Source organism: Tachypleus tridentatus, chromosome 1 (genome assembly GCF_004210375.1).
Source record: "Tachypleus tridentatus isolate NWPU-2018 chromosome 1, ASM421037v1, whole genome shotgun sequence".
Taxonomy (NCBI): Eukaryota; Metazoa; Arthropoda; class Merostomata; order Xiphosura; family Limulidae; genus Tachypleus; species Tachypleus tridentatus.
Genome location: NC_134825.1, coordinates 18,884,721 through 18,905,134, shown reverse-complemented (window position 1 = coordinate 18,905,134; position 20,414 = coordinate 18,884,721). Strand labels below are relative to the sequence as shown.

General features: G+C 33.9%; 1 protein-coding gene and 1 long non-coding RNA gene across 3 annotated transcripts in view; one reads left to right on the top strand and one right to left on the bottom strand.

Moving 5' to 3' along the window:
- Positions 1 to 20,414, top strand: part of LOC143244137 (dipeptidyl peptidase 4-like) — a 334,696-nt gene that overhangs the window by 107,571 nt on the left and 206,711 nt on the right. The gene's annotated exons all lie outside the window — the stretch shown is intronic.
- Positions 16,025 to 18,199, bottom strand: LOC143244111 (uncharacterized). The gene is made up of 2 exons (XR_013024904.1): positions 17,819 to 18,199; positions 16,025 to 16,562 (listed from the first exon to the last, which is right to left on the bottom strand). It is a non-coding gene; the product is annotated as an uncharacterized LOC143244111 (long non-coding RNA).

The window sequence follows — 20,414 nt, the reverse complement described above, 5'->3', positions numbered from 1 at the left end:
ATTTAAACATTTTTTAATAATAAGTTTTAGCTTTTACCATTAAAAAAAGATTTTAGTGATCGAAAGTCGTACCTGTTCTGAAGAATAATATTCCTTGTAATAAAATAACGTTGAATCAGTAAGTTAAGTGTAAACAAAACTATCAAAATTCGAACAACATTTAATCATCGGTGTCTGTATATGTATTATTGACGTATGAGTTGCTGATATGTTCTTCTTGCTTTCAATGAAAACAATTTGAAAACTATTTACTTGCACATGAGTGTCTTATCCAACGACCCCATCTCTCATAATCAACTGATTCAATTTTTTTTCCAAAAAACATTTAACCCTAATAGTCTCTAATAACGTTTGACAGAACAGAAGAAATAGAAAAAAAACACAAGTAACTACAAGATGTCCTTTTCAGCCCTTCCACGTGTTCACAACGTCATACCAAGTCACATTTTTTTTCTTTACCTTCTATCAACTTCTCTCCTTGCTTGAAAACTGTCTTACAGCAAAACTCTTGCCAAGTTGAAGAAGCAAGATACAATAGGATAGCTAGCCCTTATCCTTCGAAATCCTGTACCAGGTTTATACGTCATTCTAGTTAAGATTGGACACGAAATTAATGCCGTTAACTTCGTAGAAGATATTAATTCGCGAAAGCCTGAGGATTTGCGCTATAACGGGGTTCCATACCTTCGACACAAGCGAATTAGACGGATTTATGGCCATGTCTCTGGTCGGACATAAAATTAGATAGTGGGAAACAGTTCCTTCTCTTCTTTTCTCATGCACGTGAGGTCTGTGCTCTTAAACCTTCGGCTTTCTTTTATCCTGGTAAATCAGTAACTTTTGTTTTGGCATGTAATTATCTGTCTTTATTTACTCGTACATCAATTGGTAACAGTGGGAGTCACGTGATAACAAATTCACATAAAACAATCAGGTTGGGGTAAAAATAAAACCTAGTAATTTCTGTAAACACACCTCTCGCTTTGTAATGATAAAATAAAGAATTATTCCTCAAACTAGATGGCGTTATAACATACCTCTCTCTTACGAGACCACACTAAAACACAGAAATACAACGCCCCTTTGATGGAAATAAAATGTGGAATTATTTCTATAGCTATAAGGCTATAAAACATAGAATTATTCCTATAGCTAAATTTCATTAGAACATCCAAATATACCTCTCGCTTAATGACACTAAACCATAGAAATATAATTCTTGCTGGGTTACGATAAAATGGTCCGGCATGGCCAAGCTCGTTAAGGCGTGCGACTCTGAGGGTCGCGGGTTCGCATCCCCGTCGCGCCAAACATGCTCGCTCTTTCAGCCGTGGGAGCGTTATAATATGACGGTCAATCCCACTATTCGTTGGTAAAAGAGTAGCCCAAGAGTTGGCGGTGGGTGTTGATGACTAGGGAAGCTGCCTTTCCTCTAGTCTTACACTACAAAATTAGGGATGGCTAGCACAGATAGCCTTCGAGTCGCTTTGTGCGAAATTCAAAAACAAACAAACAAGTTACGATAAAATACGAAATTATTCCCACAATTAACTGTGAATAGAATTATTCATCTAGCTAGATTACACTAGAACATTCATACCAATAGATTTGCGTAAAAAATAAAACCTTGGAATTTGTGTAAACACACCTCTCGCTTAGTAACGATAAAATAAAATACTATTTCTCTATCTATATGGTATCATAACATACAACTCTCCCAACATGACAATAAAACATCGAAATGCTATAGCTATATGCAAGTAAAACATAGCACATTAAACAAAACAAAAACAGTTAATTTCAGGGCTGACGAGTAGGTGTTTATGTTACATCTATTGGTTACAAAAAAAATGTATGTATATGTATATCTACACCAAAAGTGAGAACTTTGACTTTTTCACTTAGAATATGTCAAGTTCTCTTTCTTCTTTCAGCAGCATAGTCAAACGTATTAAGGCGTTCGACTCGTAATCCGAGGATCGTGGGTTCGAATCCCAGTCGCACCGAACATGCTCGCCCTTTCAGCCGTGGGGTCATTATAATGTGACAGTCAATCTTACTATTCGTTGGTAAAAGAGTAGCCCAAGAGTTAGCGGTGGGTGGTGATGACTAGCTGCCTTTCCTCTAGTCTTACACTGCTAAATTAGAGACGGCTAGCGCAGATAGCCCTCGAACAGCTTTTCGCGAAATTCAAAACAAACAAACAAAAGCAAATCTTTCAGCAGATTTTTGCAAGTACCTAGCAAAGTTTTTAGTGAAACATTTCCCAGACCCCCAGTGGCATAGCGATAAATCTGCGGACTGTCACCAATAGCAACCGGGTTATGATACCCGTGGAGGGCAGAGCACCGATAGCCCATTGTGTAGCTTTGTACTTAATTCCATACAAACAAACAAGTCCGCCCGCTGGTACATAGGTAAGTCTACGGATTTACAATGCTACAATCAGGGGGTTGATTCCACTCGGTGGACTCAGCAAATAACCTTACGTGACTTTGCTGCAAGAAAACACACAAAAGTATTTTTCAGAATGCCTTGAATATCTTACTTCTAATTTCATGCATTAAAATATATAGAAATTAGCGGTAACTTGTTGGTTTCTGTCAAAGTAACTAATAACTATTTGTGTTTACACCAATATTAAATATAATTAGTTCTTACAGTAAAAGTGAATATAATTAAACGTTTGGAGACGACTTCAAAGGGTAATGAATAAAACGAGGCAATTGAACGATTCACAAATACATCCTTTATCAATGGTTTCACTTGTAATTATGGAACTTCACCAAGTACCGACGATTTCAAATATTAATTAATGAAGAAAGCTTTATAATTAACCTACAACGTTTCGATTAGCTTATGTCGTCTTTTTTAATTTTCTAAAAGGTAGGTGTGTTTGTGTGTATTTTTCTTATAGCAAAGCCACATCGGGCTATTTGCTGAGCCCACCGAGGGGAATCGAACCCACTCCAAAAGGTAGATTCTTCATCATCGTGGCCCGACATGGCCAGGTGGTTAGGGCGCTCGACTCGTTATCAGAGGGTCGCAGGCTCGAATCCCCGTCATACCAAATGTGCTCGCCCTTTCAGTCGTAGGGGGGAAGTAACGTAATGGCCAATCCCACTATTCGTTGGTAAAAAGGTAGCCCAAGTGTTGGCGGTGTTTGATGATGACTATCTGCCTTCCCTTCAACCTTACACTGCTAAATTAGGGACGGCTAGCGCAGATAGTTCTCGTGTAGCTTTACGCAAAATTCAAAACAAACAAACAAATCCTATACATTAAAATTAATTACCATTAACAGTTGTAATAGAAGTAACCTTATGTTGATTACTTGTTCCAATAATTCCAATCTGCGATCTAATTAATGAAAAATGGAAATCAATTAAAACAATTCACGTTCGTCTTGGAATTAACAGTTTAACGGAATGATTTTCTTTAAGAAGTACCAATGTTTTGCAAAAGCTCTTCTAACGAGAGTAGATAAATTATAGCCTCAGAGTGGTTTCGAAATATGTCCGTTGAAGATAAAGTTCATAAGATTAGTACGAAGACAACGAATATGATATTTCTTTTCAAAGGAATTTAAAATCACTAATCATAAATTTTTCACATTCAGTGTTTTTCATTCATGTTTTACCTCCCATTGCTCACGGTAAGTGTACTTAAAACGGGCAGAATCTGAGGTTAGATGCCAGTAGTGGACACAGCAGTTAACCACACGTGATGTTGCTTCAAGAAAACAAATAACTCAGGTTTCATTCTCTTTTAAGACCTTAATTATATCTAATGGAATTTCTTTGAGTGGTATTTCCTGAGTAGAAGCTTAATAGATTTTTTTTTTCTGTTTGACACGTATTCACTTAGACACAAATCATATAATTCATTCAACACCAGAAATGACAAATCAATACTTAACTTTCAAACTCGATACACAAAAGGCTTCAACTGTGCATATAATTTCGAAACATATATAGTTTTAAAACCTTAAACAAACAAAGAAACGATGCAATGCACCTATATAGTCAAGAATACAAACTTTGGATTGTAATACATGAGTATTGAAGGCTCTAACATGCCCATTTATGTATCCCGCAAAGTGTTTTTCAGGCTGATAATGCCTTATCTATCATGTTGTTCGTTGTATGTTCTTGTAACTAATTGTGGAGGGATCTTCGTAAAAATTGATATGGAGGTTCATTAGGCCCATGCGACGGTAGGTACAAATTTTCAGTCTTGCATTTTGTGAGTTTGATAGGTGTTTTTTACCACTACGTCGCCCCCTATTGATGGATTTTTGATAGAAATTTGGCACGAAAGTATGTTAGATCCAGATTTTTTTTATTTTTTTTTTTACAATTATATATCTTAAGATAACCTTTCATTAATCATGAAATTACGTAACTTCCGCCCAGGCGACAGGTAATCCAATTAGTATAGAAATATCTTCAGTGAGAAACATACCAACTTGCACAAATTCACATTCGGCCGATCTTTCTAGTGAACACTTCAAAGCATTCTAACATTATAGACGAATTAAATACATTTTAACAAGTGTTTGACTAAGATAATTTTACTGAAAAACACTTTAAACTTAGTTGGAACAATTAACACAAGGGGTTAAGTTAGTTTAGGTACATATAAGGTTTAGTCTGGCATGGACAGGTGGTTAAGGCACTCGACCCGTACTCTGAGGGCGCGGGTTCGAATCCATGTCGCATTATAACATGCTCGCCATTTCAGAAGTGAGTACGTTATAAAGTAATGGTCAATTCCACTATTCGTTGGTAAAAGAGTAGCCCAAGAGTTAGCTGTGATGACTAGCTGCCATCTCTCTTGTCTTACACTGCTAAATTAGGGAGGGCTAGTGCAAATAACTCTGTGTAACCTTTGGTTACTGAGAAATCTATATTTTTTTCTTTTTCAACTTCTTACCGACAATGATTTGAATGAATAATAACTATTTATTTCTTTAATTTATAAATTGTTTTCGTTCTAAAATAATTCTTCAGTACCGCTAAATATGTATTCATTGTCTTCGATGTCTATATAGGTCCGGTACGGCCAGGTGGTTAAGGCACTCGGCTTCTAATCTGAGGGTCGCGGGTTCGAATACCCGTCACACCAAACACGCTCGCCGTAGGGAGGAAATAATGTAACGGTCAATCCCACTATTCGTTGGTAAAAGAGTAGCCCAATGGTTGGCAGTGGGTGGTAATGACTAACCGCCTAGTCTCTAGTCTAATAGCGCAAATAATCCTCACGAAGCTTTGCGCGAAATTCAAAAACAAAAAAAAAAAGTCTTCAATGTATTTTAATATTGTTTTCGAAGTTTTTAATATTTTCTCAACACCTTTACCATGTTTTCAATGCCTTTAATATACGTTCTATAATTTTAATGTCTTATCGTACCTTAAATGTTTTTTCAATGTATTTATCTGACAAGATTACACATATATGTATGATAACATTATACTTGTAATTTTCTGACGTATATTACATCAAATCTTTAAGTACCCGTGAGAAATAAATACTTTTATTCCTTAAATTTAACCTTATCAACTACGTTTCCGTCTCGAATACAATTTAGTCAGATACAAACCATTATTAAAATTAATGTACTAAAAAGTACATATTTTCCACTACACACTGAAGCTGTCGTCCAACGTGAAACACCAGTTACATCGAATTACAATTTATTAAACTATTTTTATTATTAAATATACGTATGATACATTGGCATGACTTTAAAAAATCACGGTCTCATTAAAAAAAAAAAAAAACTCTAATTAACTCCCCAACCAATTAATTACTTAATGAACTTTAGTTACTAACACTGATTAAAATTTCGTGTTAGTACTAATTTAGGCTAAATATAAAATTAAAATACACATTAAACTTCAAATATTTCGCGAATGTCGTAATATCCGCATTTTTCTCCGAAAACAACAACAACAAAATATTATGATTATCCTTCCACTCAATAATTTATCATCCTTTAACGTGCTTTTTGGAGCATTAATCCAGTTAAGATCCTTTTTCAATTTCAGGCGCATGCGCAGAAACAGATAAAATGTTAGGCCTATTTCTATCTTCCTGGTATATCTTTATTTTCTTCTTTTTTTACTTGATAAACGTAGAGAAAATGTAACAACGACTTTAATATTGTTTCTTGCATGTACGTTAGCGTTGCTTGCTCTAAACTTTGGTAAATATTATACATATTTTAGAATATCCCTACTCTGACAGCAAGTTTCATCTCCAGAAAGAACTTCCTAAGAAATTATGAATGGGTTGTTAAGTGTGTCCAAATAGCTTGCTTCTTGCGCAAAGGGAAAATGCGTTTCGCTTTCAGAACGTCATATGTGACATAATCCGATCCTCTTTGCTAACAGAACATGTCTATTACCATGCTCCTGCTAAAGGTATTTATTAATACCATGGGAATACCCCCACGGTGAGAAACATCCTAGTGTGATGAATAAAGTAGGAAAAAGAACACTGTACCTTTATACGTTCATGAACAGCTAATATAATCTAATATGGCATGCACGTGTGAGTGCATATATATATATATATATATTTATGTCACTTTATAAGTCTGGTTACCCTTACGAAATGTGAGTTTGTTTGTTGTTATTGTTTTTCTGTTCAAAGAAACTTTGAAAATATTTTAATTCTATCTTCTTTGTTTGTTGCTCAGACTTATTTTAGCGCAAAGCTACACATTAGACTATCTGCACTCGGTCCTCCTTGGGAGAAACTGCCCCTTGGTGGAAAAGCGATACGTTTACGGACTTACAACTTTAAAATCAGGAGTTCGATTATCCGTGGTTAACACAGCAGATACCTTAGTGTGACTTTGCTAAAAATTAACCAATCTTGAAGAAGTGAACCCCATATTTTAGCGTTGCACTTACGTAAACTTTCCCTCTATTTGAAGGGGGTTGTGTAACTGAGTGTAGGAATGTAGAGGGCGTGCTTAGATGTTGGGTATATTTATTAATATAGGTATAAAGGTGTTCCTTTGTATTGGTTTATTTTGGGCTTGAGTTGTTGTATAAGTAAGGCTTCTTTAATTTTGCGTTTGTTTATGTTTATTTCTTTATTTAGTATTTGGGAGTTTTGTATACCTATATTAATAAATGTAGCCAACATCTAAGCACGCCCTCTACATTCCTACATTCAGTTACACAACTGTCTTCAAACATGTGGTTAGCTATCGGTCAGTTACCTCTTTCTTTCTTCTAGCTGCCTTCCCTCTAGTCTTACACTGCTAAATTAGGGACGGATAACGCAGATAGCCCTCGTGTAGCTTTGTGCGAAATTCAAAAAACAAACAAACAATGGACACAACGGCTGTTTTTTATTTTCTGTATCTTATTTTTTAACGCGTATGAAGCGTCAATCACTTCGTCTCAGTTTTATTAAGTAATAAATTATCAACATGGACTAAAACAAAAAGTAATAATTGCCTCTGCAAACTTACATTTCAATCAAGTATTAGTAACGTAAGTTCATTCTATGAATAAGTAAGTAACATGCAATCAACATTCGAAGAGTATTTCGTCTTCTTTTGTTCTGTTCGTCTGTTTATTTTTATTGTGTTCGTCGTTTTTGCTATATGATTTATCACAAGCGATGGCCAAGCATTCCACAAAGTAAAACAAGGTTTGTTTAGCTATCCAACCTGCATCTTGACGATACATATGTGTCAGATGGCACAGAATAGTAGTGATGAAATCTGTTGCTCTTCAGAAAGTGACAATTCTTTCACATAAGAAGGAAGTAAAGTTATGTGTCTCATTTATAAAGGCTGTAAAATAAGCTGCTTTATAATAAAAAAAACACACTTTATTTACATCCATTTTAATCGCTTTCTCATAGAAACCGAACACGAGTTTGATCTACACTCTAAAATCAAACACGTTTAGACCACAAGTATATCAGTAATGATGAGAAAATATTCCTGAAGCATGTTAGCTAAGCACGTTCATTTGTGATAGGTGGATTGTTTGTTTTTGGAATTTCGCACAAAGCTACTCGAGGGCTATCTGTGCTAGCCGTCCCTAATTTAGCAGTGTAAGACTAGAGGGAAGGCAGCTAGTCATCACCACCCACCGCCAACTCTTGGGCTACTCTTTTACCAACGAATAGTGGGATTGACCGTCACATTATACACCCCACGGCTGGGAGGGCGAGCATGTTTAGCGCGACGCGGGCTCGAACCCGCGACCCTCAGATTACGAGTCGCACGCCTTACGCGCTTGGCCATGCCAGGCCGTGATAGGTGGAAACAGTTAGGTAAAACCAATAAAATATATGCAGTCTATTATTAATACATGTTTTACCATTATACCTGAAATTATAATATTTCGTTTCTAATTTCTTCAACTGAAATAAACTATAATCCTTAAGTCTTGTGTATATTTCATGACCCATGTTTTAAAATCACAAAAAGTGCGTCATTATTATATTTTTATGCATATATATATATTTATATATATTATATCTTTATAGCTATGGTCGTTATCCGATCATTCTTAGTAACGAGTGTCTTTCACAATTTAGACTTTCCTAACTATTTGTCTTTGATGACTTCCAGTCCGAAAGCAGATAACAAACTCGCCGAAACATCGTGTCCTCTTGTTTGTCTCACAACTATTTTATCAAGACACGTGCCAATTTTTCGTGCGGCCAAAACAACCTGCAGGACACAGCGTACAGATGTGACCTTCTGGACATTCACATCGATAGCAAAATTTAAGACGATTCAGTAAGAAACACTGAGATATAACATCTCCAATTTCTTACTATTTTTTCTTATTCGCATCAAAATTAAAGAAACTTTACTTGGTAGAAAAATATATTTAACCTTTAAGTTTTTTTGTTAAACTTGGTACACTGATGGATATCTACAACCTATAATTAAGATCATCGTTTGAAGTAAATCAGAGTCACCTGTGCAAGATTCTTTAAGAAAACCCGCTCACATGTGATGAAAATATGTGTGCAAGACTACGTAAAACGTCACGTGAGCTATCGGTCTAACATTTCTGCTACATCTTCATCTAGGAGTAAAAATGAACCGTTTTTAGTTTTTGTCATTCGGAATACAAACGGTTGATTTAGTGCAGTAAAATTATAAGATAAAAGGACGTACAAATGCATACGTTAGGCCAAGAAAACTAGATTAGCAGTTTCTATCTCAAACTTCCAAAAGAATCATACGAGTGGACGGTTATTATTGATTATTCATTGCCAACTTTTCAGCATAAATTTATCAAACTTTATGAAATTATCCTAATTAAAGAGTGTTTGGCGTTACGCGATATTAGCTTAAGCAATTGTCGTAAATAAAGAAGATTGATACAGCTGTACCGATTGCATGGAGTAGATGACAAGAAACTGTTAATCTAGATTTTATAGCGTTACTATAAAGGAAGCTACTTGCACTGTTTTAAAGAGTAATAACTACCATCTCATATTTTAAATAACCTGGTTGGTTCTATAAAGTAAAAGTCTGTTTCAAATAATAGGGTTGCGATCCTAAAGCTAATGTTGGTTACTATCGACTGTAACTTTCTCACTTTGCTGTAGTTGTTGATGTGTGTTGACAAAACATTCATGATATATAATTAAAAAAAACTCTCAGATGTAAAGAAGTGCAGCTAAAAAGATATTGCGAATGTCAGTTAAATGAATGAAATCAAAATTGACGGTCAGACATTTAAAACATTGATAAATATGTTGCAGCAAATATCCATTCATTAGTTAGGTAGGTCGCGTATTTTGTTTTGCCCACAAGTATGCCCCAAGTTCAACAAAAAAACGGGGTCATTTTTGGTCGCAATTTTTCACACCTAAGTGTTTTTTATTCGATTGAGATTTACTTGTCATCTCGTACAGAACTACAAACCCAGTAAAAGAAATTTAAGCTAAATCCTACAGAACAACAGACTCAGCTTAGACAACATAACTATAGACCCAGTGATAGAAAATCTAAGTAAGATCGTAAAGAGATGTCAGTCCTATGAAAGAAATTGAAGTCAAGTCCCTACTACATTTATTTCGCTCACGAAATAAAAACCGGGAAGGTAAAATGAAATTCACACGTCACAGTTGAATGACGCAATGTGAAAAAAAAACAAACTAAAACCAGAAGTTGAAACTAAACTCAATCATCAACATTAAATTTTACAATGAAAACACCTAAGGTTGAAACATCAGAGATTGAAATGAAACTCACAACACTAAATCTTGCAATTACTGGTCCTCTTCGTGCTTCGATTTTCATATTTTACGATTTAATAAAATTTTTGAATAAGAGTTCCAGAATTTGTAAAATTAATGTGTTCTTTATATCTTAATAGTTAATTAGAGGCTCAGAACATCCTTGAAATATTGAATGGGAAAAATGTTAATAGTGTTAAACAGGAAAAATGAACAGGTTTCTTCTTAAATTACAGAATTTTAGTTTAATACGTTCGTGTTTATGTATCCATTTAACATTATACGTAAATTGAAAGCGACCATAAGTTAAAAACTATTTTTTAGGGAAAGGAGAGATAAGACGGCCACTTTAACTTTGAATACTGTCTTTACTGATTAAGATGAGATAAAACAAAAAGTTTCAAAATTAACTTTTCTCATCAAACAGTGAATTTCTAATTAAAACAAAAATGAACCATGTCCAATTTTATATATTGAAAAAATACACTTTGGTTTTTTTCTGGACTTTTTACCTGAAAGAAAATATAAAAAGACTTCTATCTAATTTGTAACAAATGTTGCACAGAGGTAACTAAAATTTTCATTTAAATGGTCTTGGCATGAATCAGGAAGGCCGAGCGTCACGCGCATTATTTAGAACAATGATGAAAAGCAAATGAGAACTAATTATGAATAAACAATTTTCGTGGATGCCAAAATGAGGTAAGAAGGTAGTTCCCTAACTTATATGATGCTAAAGCAATCATATGTTATAAAACATAAAGAAATGTTTCTTTCAAGGCATATTTGGATGGTTATAATTTCTCACTGTTTGAAATCAACGAAGTGAAATCTTCTGAAATGCCTTTGTTTGAATAGCTATGAAAAATTCAAAATATTGACCTAAGATCAAAGTTATTCAAAAATAAAAACTGGAGGGCCCGGCATGGCCAAATGCATTAAGGCGTTGGACTCGTAATTCGAGGGTCGCGGGTTCGAATCCAGGTCGCACCAAACATGCTCTCCCTTTCAGCCGTGGGGGCGTTATAACGTGGCGGTCAATCCCACTATTCGTTGGTAAAAGAGTAGCCCAAGAGTTGGCGGTGGGCGGTGATGACTAGCTGCCTTCCCTCTTGTTTTACACTGCAAAATTAGGGACGGCTAGCACAGATAGCCCTCGAGTAGCTTTGTGCGAAATTCAAGAACAAACAAACAAACTTTACTTAGGTTAGTTAGTTCGGTTGTTCCCCCCCACCCCCCACCCTAACGACATCTTCCTTGGCTAGCCTCACACCCGTGTAAGTTAACTTCTTCCGGCGAGGGTATATTTCATGTCTCCTTGGAGACATAATAACGTCCAAAACTTCTTGTCTTTGCGCGTTACTTTTAAAGAAATAACGCGAGATTAGGATTTTCAAGAATGTTTCAGCACGTTTTCGTAAACAAGCGTTGTTCATTGCTACTGTCAAACATTCTCTTCAAATTTCGAGAAGAGACGGAACTTGGGCAATGCGTAGTCAACAATACACGTCACAGGCAAAAACTATAGAGAAATAATAGTAGGTATTGTAATAAATGTGTAACAGTAAATCCGTTAAAATGTACTTCTGCAATTAATAATAAACATTAATGTAATGTAATTTGGTTTATAAGTTACTAAAAGTACGCTTTCTTATACGACTATTTGTTTTCATTACAACAATAAACTCGTCACTATAAATTAATAAGGTTTAACGGCCGCACTGCTAAGCCTAACGTTTCTCAACTGGTTAGTTACATAAACTGTCTATTCATTTTGATAAAACTGAAGTGGAGCGAATTACAACCGCTTCCCTTCGTCTTTTCTATTGATATTTGATTTCACAGTAAAATTTTTTTTAAGTATATTATATATTCGTCTTTCCATCTTCTTTCTCTCTTGCCGTATTTTGACGTTTGTTTTTATTTCGCTCTACAATTCGTCTAGAAGTAGAAAAAATCATAGATGTTGTACGCATCACTGGAATATAACGCGGTTTTTAGCATTATAAACCTTCTAAAGTAACGCTGAGCTATTTGGGTAGGTGGCGAAAGTCTACTTGGAACAATTCCTAAATAGAAAATCGAATAAATTCCAATAAGAACAGATTTCTCTGTTTATAATTTTTACATTACATCATAACAAATATAATCAAACGTGACTGTCAAAGAGAGATTGTGATTAGAGTTATTCGTGTCGGTTTTAATATTTTGTTGGTATGTCTACCCTTTAAACAAATTTTGAACTAATTCAGTTTTTTGATTAAACTTAAGATAAAGCTGTTAATACACGGAGGAATATGAGTGTTTGAACTTCAAAAGTTTGTATGGTGTTACGTACGGTATGCGCGAAAATAAATAGTCCAACATTTATTACGATGTTTTATGATGAGTAGTGCATGGTTATATTCCTGAACCAAAAGACATAACTAAACAATTTTTTTACTTTCACACAATAAAAATACACCTAAGTCAAACACATCTTTAAAAACTTCTTACTTTCACACAGTAAAAATACACCTAAGTCAAACACATCTTTAAAAACTTCTTACTTTCACACAGTAAAAATACGCCTAAATCAAACACATCTTTAAAAAACTTTTTACTTTCACACAGTAAAAATACACCTAAGTCAAACACATCTTTAAAAACTTCTTACTTTCAAAAATTCTTACTTTCACACAGTCAAACACATCTTTAAAAATACACCTAAGTCAAACACATCTTTAAAAACTTCTTACTTTCACACAGTAAAAATACACCTAAGTCAAACACATCATTAAAAACTTCTTACTTTCACACAGTAAAAATACGCCTAAATCAAACACATCTTTAAAAACTTCTTACTTTCACACAGTAAAAATACGCCTAAATCAAACACATCTTTAAAAAACTTCTTACTTTCACACAGTAAAAATACGCCTAAATCAAACACATCTTTAAAAACTTCTTACTTTCACACAGTAAAAATACACCTAAGTCAAACACATCTTTAAAAACTTCTTACTTTCACACAGTAAAAATACACCTAAGTCAAACACATCTTTAAAAACTTCTTACTTTCACACAGTAAAAATACGCCTAAATCAAACACATCTTTAAAAACTTCTTACTTTCACACAGTAAAAATACACCTAAGTCAAACACATCTTTAAAAACTTATTACTGTTTCGTTAAAATTTGAGGTTTTCAATTCCAATAATTTTACTCTCAGCATTTTACTGTACGTGCAATGTGGAACGTACGAACACATTTATATAGGGTACACATCAACAAATTGTCTAAAGTCTACTTTCCTATCTCTAAATCTGCCTATCAAATGACACAGGTTTATCTGAAACGTTTTATATATTTTCCCTCCTACCTTAACTTCAGCTATTATGTGTTAGAAGTTGACCTTGAGAAGTATGGAAGCAAGCGGTAATTTTACGATCTTACAAAGTTAAAATTAGTGGCTCGATTTCCCTAAAAGAAACAAAAAAGCTATGTTTTGTTAAATAATCCAATTTTTACGTTGCCTGGTCACTAGGATTGTGACTCAAAATCTATGGGTCGCGAAATCCAATCACGTCAGCCATGGAGCCGATGTAATTTCGACAACCAATACTGCGAGAACAAGTATAACACAAATTTGTGTTCCTGGATAGTATGTGTTATTTACTAATTGTTTATGTTGTAAAAGTACAGAAAATATCCATTATATCCTTCAAACTTTTCTTTTGTGACCTGGATAATGAAATTTAGAAATTATTCTATTTTCTATGTAAAAACGGACAAATTTGCACATTTTCACTTACATAAGGTCTGAATAAAACAACACATGAATCAAGATTTACATGTATTTATAGTAAAGTTAAACAAAAATGTTTAGAAGTGAGTGGTTTTTCGAGATTTGCGACTGTAATGTAAATCACTTTCACGTATGAGCCCCCAAATATAGTCTCCCATCATGTTTTTGTTATACGCTCCCAGGTCACAAAAGCAAAGTTTGAAGAGAAAAATAGGTCTTTTCTATTTACAATAGGCATAAGCACTTGGTAAATAACACTTTCTGCCCAGGAACAAGAAAAAGTAAAAATTTTATTTCATAGTGTAACCGTTAGTAAAAACTGTTCCACACCACATTGATAGTGTTGAGTCTGTTTAGTCTATTGCTTCAAAATTTATGGACGAAATTCAACAAACAAATGAAACCCTAGTACAGTATTTTGTTATAAGCTGAACAACAAAAAGTAAGATTTTGTTGGAAGCTTAATTTCCAATCAAAATTACTTTCAAGGGACTATTATGTACTACAATAACTTATGTGCTTGAATGCGACGAATTAAGGTGTCCATACCTGATACAAGACTGTGTTATAAGTTCAAAGGTGATAAAAATAGGGGTTTGTACCCAAAACAAGATTGGGTTATAATCTGAAATCCGATGAAGATCTGAACCTCAAGAGAGACTGTGTTATGTTTAAGTCTGATGAAAATTATTTCCAAGGGATATGTTTGTATTACATGACTACTTTAAGCTTGACCCCATGAATTAGGATCTGCATCTAATGCAAGAATGTGTTATAAGTTGAAGCCCGACAAAGATAAAGATTTATAACTTCTATAAGGCGAAGAAAAAGGACCACGTCTATTACAAGGTTTCAAGCTGAAACCCGACAAAAATACGGTAGTACATTAATCTGCGTGTGATTTATTCATGACAACATATCTGCACCATGAGAATGGAGAAAAATAAAGTTCTTCTTGACAGGAAACGACAGCGAAACGGGAAAGTCGTGACCTCAACTGGAAGTCTACATTGACACAGAATAAACATTTCACAATATTGGGGATGCACATCGCGTAATAAAAAGGTTTTTCCAGTATCATATAAGCAAGTGTTCCAATATAGTATGATAATGGATTTGTTTCTACGCAAGACTATATTATAAGCTGAAAACAGTCAAAACAATTGTCGTGTATTTGCGATGGTTTGTTTATTAATTGATATTCTTAGACCGCTATCGATATATGTTTTTAAGCATAAGTCTTGATTTAACATTTTTAAACGTTTTAATCCGGTTTTTAACTTATTTAATTGGATTCATCTGTTAGATTAATCCGCTCATCTAAATGTAAAGTCCTAATTCTTTACTTTTTTACGATTATTCTTTCTCCATTTCATCATATTAAAGCTTCAGCTTGATGGTAAAATATAACCATTGTGCAAGCGATTTTTATAAACCATTTTGTTAAAGCAAATCCATTTTCATTCTGAGCAGCCATCATTATTGTCATGGCTACTCTAAAACGAACTATAGATTCCAAAAATAAGGACATATTAGATTGAAAGATATGAGATAAATCTAATCTTTCCCCTTACTTTCTTTCCATCAGTATAAACTATGTTTGATGTGATTACGTCTTTGCAATAAAGAGAGCTTTAGAAACTGATAACGTAGACACACCTTTATCTTCTTAAAAAGTGTATTAAAAGGTAAAATAGCAGTTCGATCGAACAGAGGTGTTATTCTTAGAGAGTAGACGGTTCCGTCTGTTAAGTTATCCATGTTCTTAATTATAAAAAAAAATTTTCCGCTATAAAACTTGAATAAGAAATAACCCCAAAAATTATAGACTGTGTAATAAATATTTTAAGCTTCCTGGGAGACTGCAGATACACATAAATATTGTTCATATTTTCTCACATAACGGAGGGTTTTGAAACTTTCATATTGTATAAAGTTACCAAAATGCTGTTTATATTCCTATAAAGTAAGAAAAGTAGATAAAACTGAACATATTGAATAGAATACACTTCAACTTATTTATTTTAAATATATCAATACATCAGAGTCAATATAACTTAACTGTGCATTTATACCATCATGAGAAAAATGGTAAAAAATGCTAACAAGTAGTAGTAAATGTTCTAATTTGAGGATTACAGTTGATATAGATTAGAGTCAATGATTAATTAATTGAGTTTTATGATAAACGAGTCGTAACATATTATGTTATAGCATACATTGTTCATAGTTAACGAACATTCGTACTATATTAAAGGAAGATAGTACCCAATGCTGTATTAAGTGACTGATAAACGTTTCAAAATTGTCAGTTTCTCGAATTATTTACGGTTTTCTGAGCAATATATAAGAGTGATAATAATTTTCAAAACTTAATATCGTCTTCATTGACTCACTAAGTTATTTATTCTATTTTCTACTATGTGTCAGTTACTCATGACCTGCAGATAGTTTTCACATTTTTCTTTTGCAAAGAAGCATGTTCATGGACTTTTCAATGACTTGAGAAGAGTTCCGAACTCGCCGCACGTTCTACATCTATCTTAGAAGAAAATTAGTTTGAATATAGATTTTCAGTTTAAAAAACATTCCACATAAATTTGAAAAAAATTAGCCCAAACAGCTCTATACCATTCATACTACTGTTCCAATTTACGGATCACACATTCTGCCCAAAATAATCGGCTAAGAAGAGAGATGCTAGATTTTTATATCTATGTTCTAATTGTACAAAAACTTAACTAGTGTAATTAAACTTTTCGTTTGTTTGTTTAGAATGAAGCGCAAGGATATACAATGGGATATCTGGGCGCTGCCCATCATGGGTATTGAAACCCAGTTGTTAGTGATGAGAGTCCGCAGACATTCTGCTGTGCCATTGCGGGGTATTAAAATAGTCCCTGCTGGTACAAATATTTTAGTAGTACAAATAATCTAATAACTCAAATAATCTAATAGTAAAAATATTCTAGTAGCTCCAATAATCTAGAAGTACAAATGTTTCAGCTATAATTACTTGGGAGAAGTCACTCAAATAAAGCCATGAACGAAAGGAGTTTCAGAAGTTACCTAAAGGTGTCTGATACGTGTTTGATAACAAAAAAAAAAACCTGAAACAATTCATTTCGTCTACCTTTTAATCTAATTGATTATGTTTATGTGATCTGCAGTGTTCATAAACATGTGAAGGTTTTTTTTTGTGCGTGTTTTTGATTGGTTTGTTTTGAATTTCGTGCCAAGCCGCTCGAGGACTGTCTGCGCTAGCAGTCCCTAATTTAGCAGTGTAATACTAGAGGAAAGACAGCTAGTCATCACCACCCACCGCCAACTCTTGGGCTACTCTTTTACCAACGAATTTTGGGATTGATTATCAGTTATAACGCCCTCATGGCTGAAAGGGTGAGCAAGTTTGGTGTGACAGGGATTCGAACCCGTGACCCTCAGATTACGAGTCGAGTGTGTTTTTTTAATCTGGTGTAGAAGTTGTTGCATATTGGAGAAACAAGGCGAAAGATGAAAACCAAATTGAAAAACAAAAAAATGTATATAATATAATATAATATAATATAATATAATATAATATAATATAATATAATATAATATAATATAATATAATATAATATAATATATAACAGCTTCACACATTTTTTAACACTGCAAATCAAATAAACAACATCGACATAGAAAACACCCAGATACGAAATAGGATAGAATACATAAACAAACAAAATCAGAGAAGCCCTACTTATACAACAACTCCAAACAAAATTAAACAAATATAAAGAAACACCTTTGTACCTATACTAATAGGCATTATCACCGTTAGGGGTCTGCTGATGTCACAGCGCAATGATGTGGGTGCTATTCATAGCGAGCGCACGTGGATCCAGAATGTACGAGCAAACAAACCGACTGTTTAGCTGGCGGGATGACACACGCAAAGCAGTTTTTGAGAATGCAACTGTTGGAAGAGGATGTTCCAGGACGTTCAATACTCAGCTGAAAATCTTTTTTCCCATCGTGTACAACCCGCCACACTGAGTAAGAATTAAAAAGGTGAACGTCGATAAACTAATGTATATTTATTGTTCAATATTGTATGACATCAAATTAATTGCTATCTAAAGCACGACTCGACTGCCTTTTATTTCTAAATTACTTTCAATTGAATAGGGTGAGAGATTGTGTAGCAGCCGAGAAAGACGCAGAGATAGATAAATTCCTTGTAGCTCTGCTGGTGTTGTTACTGGGAATGCTTGCCCGGTTTTTCCAGTCCGTTTCGCGCATGCGCACTGGCACATTACATAGTGACCTAAAAATAGCACAAATACACAACCATGATAAGGCCTATTAAATAAACTAACATATATTGCAACGCCCCCTACAATCCCGTACATGTTTACGAGGGTCCAGCTGCGGTCGGTTGTAAACTCTCTTTGTTAACCTGTAGATGACCGAAAAAGATCGAAACGTTGTTTTAATTCCAATACCAGCCGTCTCGAGAATACGTGTTTGTACGTTTGTAAAGTTCTTGTATGTAAACCATCATTTGTAATAACTATTTGTGATAACCGTTATTGTAAATTGTGTTATTTATATGGTTGTATATTGAATATATTTGTGTTAAAAATAAGGAAATTGTGTGTATTAATCTTGTTGGCAAATAACTAAATGTTAATATGTGTTACATTTATGTTAACTACTAAGCTCAAATTCAAATTTACCGTTGTTTATAATAGTAATACGTTAATATAAAAAAAATATAATAAATCGTAGACTCATCCGAAATAAAATTATAATACGTAACAATATATATATATATTATTTATAATGTATGAATATATTAAATGTCTTTATTTTTGCTTTTCTTTATCCTGACAGGGTGTTTTATTAGTTGGAACTGTTTTAACCATACTTTGTTTGATATGATTATGTTTACTTGATTTACATTTGTATATATATTAATCTATTATGACTGAAAAAAATTAAACATGAGAAAGGTCCATAGAATCAGATAGAATCAGCTATACGATTCTGCAGCACATAGTAAAGCGCACGAGTGCAGGGAACTGTTCCTTTAAGCCAATCAAATGCGCGTCTCTTTTTCTACACCTAAACGTCACAGAAGAGAAATGAAGTGAGACTGTGAGTGTATGTGGCGGCCTCTAGAATTCGACGTTATATAGAAGAAAATATTAATATTCATTTGGAGAGTGTTATTAAAATATTTTAGACGCATTTAGTAATATATTAGCGTTCATTTAATTTTAAAGCTACTGTTGCACCATACTCAAAATTGTCTTTTTAACAATTGTTCGTATTTTTAGGCTTAAAGAAGTCTGATTTTACATTATACTTATTAAGAACATTTTATAATGAGTTTATCATATAGATGAAAAAAGAAAACAAAACAAATAAAAAAGAATTTATTAATTAATAAAATAATCCTGTAAGACAAACTGCCATTAATCAAGAATCATACTATATTACAAATATGAGCGTGAATAATTTTAATTAAATATTGCTTAAGTACTCTACGTATATATGATATTTTTTTACGCATAATAACAATAATATCTCATTAAAGTCTGCCAGCTTAAACAATCTAAGTTAGCCCTAAGTCTGAAAATGCAATTACAAACGTCATAGGTGTAACTAGAAATTTAATACGTAAAAAAACTCACTATAAATTGAAACTGACTAGGTGATTTACAAAAACACACCAGAGTCGTTTGCTGTTTATATTCACATAAGGTATCAATGTACGATACGTTATAAAACGTTTGAGTTTCATACATTTTAACAATGCATATCAAACGTCACAGACTGATGGAATATTTTTAATTAAAAGTCATGCTGAGCAGACTTCCTTGCTTGTTGAAGTTTAAGGTATAAAAATGTAATTTATATTTTTCTCTTTCTTATAATCTTCTTACGTTCACTTGAAGTGAATATTAATTTTTTCAAATATTTTGTAGTAAAATTCAAATATTTTAAAACTTGATTTAAAATTTTGAGATTTCGATGACAATGTAACTGAAATAAAACCCGTTCGAAAGATGGTCCTGTCGTCTTCTGAGACAAAATGGGAGTTGTGATGTAATCGAATTAATGATATATATACGGAGGGGGCCTGGCATGGCCAGGTGGTTAACGCACTCGACTCGTAATCCGAGGGTGACGGGTTCGAATTCCCGTCACACCAAGCATGCTTGCTCTTGCAGCCATGGGGGCGTTATAATATGACCTGTCAATCCCACTATTAGTTGCTAAAGAGTAGCCCGAGAGTTGGTGGTGGGTGGTGATGACTAGCTCCCTTCCCTCTAGTCTTACACTGCTAAATTAGGGACGGCTAGCGCAGATAGTCCTCGAGTAGCTTTGGGCGAAATTCAAA